This window comes from Arvicola amphibius, chromosome 13, assembly GCF_903992535.2.
Source record: "Arvicola amphibius chromosome 13, mArvAmp1.2, whole genome shotgun sequence".
NCBI classification, from domain to species: Eukaryota; Metazoa; Chordata; class Mammalia; order Rodentia; family Cricetidae; genus Arvicola; species Arvicola amphibius.
The window spans coordinates 63,811,436-63,816,852 of record NC_052059.1 but is presented as its reverse complement, the minus strand read 5'-3'; positions in this window follow the sequence as shown (position 1 = coordinate 63,816,852).

The window sequence follows — 5,417 nt, the reverse complement described above, 5'->3', positions numbered from 1 at the left end:
TGAGTTTGAGGCCAACCTTGTCTACAGAGTGAATCCCGGGACAACCAGGGCTACACAGAATCTCCAGCGTGGCCTCCAGCCCCAAGCTTTGTACATTTCTGCCCTTTCCCCTGCCTCTGGCCTACAGGTCTCCCCAGCCAGTCCTCTGTGCCAGCTGGCAGAGGGTGCTCTTGTACAGCGGATCTATGCCCTCCCCGCCTTCCAGTCTGCAGTCTGGACCTGCTGGGGGCCATAGAACCTTCCAGGCTTGGGAGGTGGGAGGAGGCAAGCTACTAGGGTTTTCCCAAAGGCTGATCTAGGCCCTCCCCAAAATCACTACTGAGCTGGCCTCATTCATCTTCAAGCTTGTATAACCTTCTTACACTCCCACCTCCCTGCAGGTCAAACACTCTGTGTGTGTGTGTGTGTGTGTGTGTGTGTGTGTGTGTGTGTGTGTGTGTGTATTTATGCATGTATGTGTATATGTATGTGATGTATGTGTGTTTGTGTATATATATGTATGTATATGTATGTATGCATGCATGAATAATGGTTTGGTTCACTATGTCATATTGCCCATGTGTGTGCTTTTACAGGTGGAGAGAGAGAGAGAGAGAGAGAGAGAGAGAGAGAGAGAGAGAGGAGAGAGATACTGCTTTTTGGAGCTCTACAATAATAGATCTGTGGTTTAATTGGAAATTGAGTAAATCTGCTAAAACATTTAGTGGTTTAATTTTTTCCCCCTGTTTGGTAAAGAAACAAAGGCTTCTGGTTTACCCATGTCTTTCAACAACTTTAATTTCACTCATAGATTATGGATGGAGGCACTATCTCCACTGGATCGCACACTGGGCATTAAGGAGACAAAACCCTTCCTTGTTTGCAGACCTTGGAGTTTTTTTTCAGACATTAAGCTGTAGGTGGCATTCTTTATACCTGACATCAGAGCACTTTTGTAAGGCATCGAGCTGACAGGATTTACTGCAAGCCCATCCTAGGTGTTCGAAGCCGGGAAAACAAGAAAATATTCCATTCAGGTGGGCAGAGCGAGGAACGCACACGGGTGATCGCCCCGATCGGGTGACTGCTGCTTTTCAAACTGTGTAATTAAAGATCTTTAGAGTTCTTCGAAGGGAATTAATTAGCAGAGAAAGGCTGTTTTGTTCACGGCCTTTCCCATCAACATCATCAAAAGCCAACCTCGGTAACTGATGGCAAATTGGACTGAATTCTCTGCAAACCAAAAACACTTCTTGCCTAGACATTTTTTGTTTGTTTGTTTGTTGTAACTGCATGTTAATTTGCCACTGGGTGTCCTCCCAAAATGGGGAGGACAGAGGAGGAACATGCACTGTGGATGGGGTAAGGAAGCAGAATATTGTCAAAACACACTGGGCCAGGCGTTCTTGTTCCAGCCCTAATCCTGCACCTGTGCATGGGGCACTGGCAGGTCATGACTGTGTTTGGGGTCAACTGTCTGCCTGGTTTGTCCGTGGGTGGCTGTGTTTTCTCGTCTGAACCCTTGCACCTTGGAAACCCTGAAGAAGTCACCGCGTAATATTGGTGTGTCACGGGCAGTGCCACCGAAGCAGCCTGGTGGCACCAGAAATAGCCGACGTGCTTCAGAATAAGTGCCGGTTTCTAGGTCCCACCCAGACCAGCAGCCCCTGGCGTGTGTGGATCAGTAACTCACTTGCGCCCACTATGCAGGAGCCTATGCTGGGGTGTGGCTGTATTGGGGAAGGAATGGTCTACACTTTCTGGTGGCCTTAGGGTGGAAGCACATGGGCACCAAGTGTCAAGCCTGAAGTCAGAAAAGCCTCGTTACAGCACATTCTGTCAGAGGCAGCGCTGGTGGCACAGCAGCTCTGCCATGCCCGGCATAGTCTCCGTGGAATGGCAAGTCTGTGGCAAGTCTGTATTGTTAGCACCGTCACTGAGGTGATGATTGGCTGCCAAGCCTGAAGGCCCGGATTCTAGCCTCAGGCCCCACAGTGGTGGGAGGATGGAACTAACTCCTTCAGGTTGTCCCGTATGTCCACATGAGTCATAAAATGTGCAAACACACTTCCACCCACACAATAAATAAACAAGTGGAAATAATGTTTCTGAAGTTTATATTGTGAAAATAATATATTGTTTAAATGAAGGTGACCATACTTAAAGTGAGGAGTGAAAGTTCTCCCTGTAATCCCGCCCTTCGGAGATAATCCCCGCTAATGGTGTCAGCCGCCTCATTTGGAACATGTGGATGTGGTTGAGAGATCCAACAGCGGCTCTCACACAGCCAGGGCCAGGGGTTCTGCCCTTTTCCCAGGACTTTTTCGACCTCCTCTTTGAAGAGCCTCTCTCAGCCCCCCGGGCTCTTGAATTTTTTGTTGTAGTGTTCAAAGACGTGGCTAACCCCTTGCTGGGGAGGTAGCTCAATTGGTACATTGCTTGCCTGGCATGCGGGAGACTCTGGGTTTCATCTCACGGGGGTAGCGAGAGCTGATTAGCCCATCTCTGGGGCTCTAGGAAAGATAATGAGAAACAGGAAGTGAGTTACCAAACCAATGCTTCCAGACTACAAGCAACACACCCACCAATGGAGTCTTTCTCCACCACTCAACTTCTGTGCCCACCCTGTTCTCAACACAGAGCTTCAGTTTTCTGAATCAAGTTCCTAAAGTGTTAGAATACTCAGCGGGGAAGCAGCACTGAGCATGCTCTGTAACTGCAGGCTTTCTGGGAAACGATTGCAGCCATCTTGGACTTGGGAAGAGACTTGGGAAGCAGGAAGGGAGCAGGCAGCCTAAGTGAGAGCCCTCACACAGACTGGCTGCACTGTTGTGAGAGTTTTCCTACAGGCCTTTTCAATCCACCGCTACCCTCCCACCCCCCACACACACATTCACAGGGCCCTACTCAAGCCTCCCCATGCTAGCCTTATTTCCCTGCTGTGTACAATTTGATAATGCCGTGGGGAGCGGATGGAGGTGTAGAATTAAATGCCCTTTATCCCCATGTCCTGAGGGGAATCCAGAGCAGTTCAGCCACAGTGGGAAGTTTCCAGCAGCATGAACAAAGGCACCACCAAAACTACTGGTAGGCTTTGCTACTTGCAGAGTCCAAGTTATCGGTACTAAGTGTCACTGATGTTAATTTTGGCATATCAGCTGCAAATGCATGCCAGGAACAAGATCGGGTGCTCCACATATGTGACCAAATCTACTCAAGAACAGGGAATTAATCCTCTCCATCCTGGGAGGAAGGGACTGAGACTCCAAACACCACCCAACTGATGGCACACAGGTACCCAGTCATGCTTGACAAGTGCCACCTGTACCTCAGGCCTAGGGTCACCACAGCTCATGAAAAGATCAGGCCAGTGTCTGCCTGTCCCCACCTCCCCTCCCGGGAGCCAGATGCTGAGCTAGGCTGTCCTCCTGTTGTGTTGGATAGAACATCTGGGGTCATGGTATGAGCTGAATGCCTGGCAACTGTGGATTCACCAGGGTTTGGGAATCTGTTATTCTGCACTCCTGATTGTTTATTTTGTGTTTAATCCCCTTTTCCCCTGGAAAAATGATCTCTACCTCGTTAGAAGCTCTTTGCCAATCATTCTGTTGACTGCAGTAACATATACCGACCTCGGCGATAAATAGAAATAAAGGCGCCTCTCAGATCTCAGGGTGGAGGGACGTCGAGAGCATAGTTCTCACCCCGAGGAAGCCAGCCAGCTCGAAGTCATTCTCAGGTTAGCCAAAAGCCCAGGATGTTTTTTTACTTTCCTTTTTGCCATTTCTAAATTCATGTCAATAAAGCTTGGTTCTTCATGCACCCCTCGGAGAAACCTCACTCTGGAAGCTAAACCTGAATCCTCTCTGCATTTGCTCTGCCATTGTTGGAGGAAACCTTCACTTTCATTCTTTTTTCCCTCTGCGGGTCCCTTCCTCCTCCCCCACCCCAAATGTTTTAGCATCTGTTAATCCCAGTTGGAAATCTTAGCAAGATAAAGTCGTGTTCTGTGTAGATTGCTTCCAGAACAAATACAGGGTGGTAGATAATTCGGCATTTGGTTTCAGGAGGGCTTAGGGTCGGGGCTGCAGAGGACTGCACCTCTTCCTCATAAAACACCCAGTCAAAGCAAAAGCGCAGTAATTCCCAGGCTCAGATGGAATGCATGTAGATCAGGTTCATTCCCAGAGCCGCCGCCTGCGTTTAGGTGATATTAGAAGCTACCATGACAGCAAAGAAGTTTTATGCATAGCGGCTTAGCGGACACTTTGAGAACTAGTTTAGTGAAGCTATCGGGTTGAAAAATACCAAGTCACAAAGTTTTAATGAAAGTAAGTGTGGATCAGCGTATCATAAGGGGCATCCAGGGCGACTTAAAAGATCCGAGGGTGGAAATTAGAATGGATCTTCGGGATTTATTTGGCAAAGCCTGTCTAGTTTGACCTTTTTCCGTTTCATATTAAGGCTACTGAAAGTGTTTTGTTTGGTGGGGGCTTGGGGAGGACTGCAGGCAGGCTGCCACCGGAGTTTAGCTTCGTTCTGTGACTGATAAGGTCCTGGCATCAAATGGAAGCTAGAAAGGCCAGCAAAGGTTTTCTTGCTTTGTTTCTCTCTGCACGTCATTTCCATCTTAAGCTAGGTTGGTGAGTCAGATTTGAATAATAATAATAATAATAATAAACCCACAGCTTAGGCAGCGATTAGATCACCATATTTGGATTTGCTATGAAGTAGCTGCAATTTTTTTTTACTTGATTATTTAGAAATACCGGTGAAAACTGACACCTTGAGTAACTTTATCATTTAAAATGTGGGGGACGGAAAGCAGCTAAACTAGGGTGTTAGTTGTCAGGTCTTTGACTCAAGGGGTGTCAGGTTAGAATTAGACAAAAGCCAAGCTCAGAGTGACTTGGGCCACAAAGAATGCAGACCAGCCAACCTACCTTAGGCTGCTCGTCCCCAAAATGTCAATTGAAGCAGTGATCCCATAACCTGGGAAAAATAAAGAAGCCAAAGGGAACACACGATGCAATAAGGAGCTTTTTTTTATTCTGAGGTTTTTTTTTTAATCATAAAGCAATATTTTTAACTCTAAGGTTAACCTGCTAATCCTTAAGCTGGTGACATGGCGGTGTCAAATGTGATGGGATTCTGTGATTCTCATTATTGTTATGTATTGTTCTTTCCATGCTATTCCATATTAATATTTATAAATGCCCTTTTTATAGAACCGAGAGGACCAAAACCCATTATTAAATTTTTAAAATGGACAACCTGCGCAACCAATATAGTTGATTACAGTTTGGAACAAAAAGGATTTCTGTCGTAATCCACTTCTTGTTCCCCTGGCTGTTGATTTGTGTAGACAGCAGAGTTCCCGAGGTTGTTCCTTTTAAAACTGCTGTTTGCACAAGCAACACCCAAATGACAGGGAACAA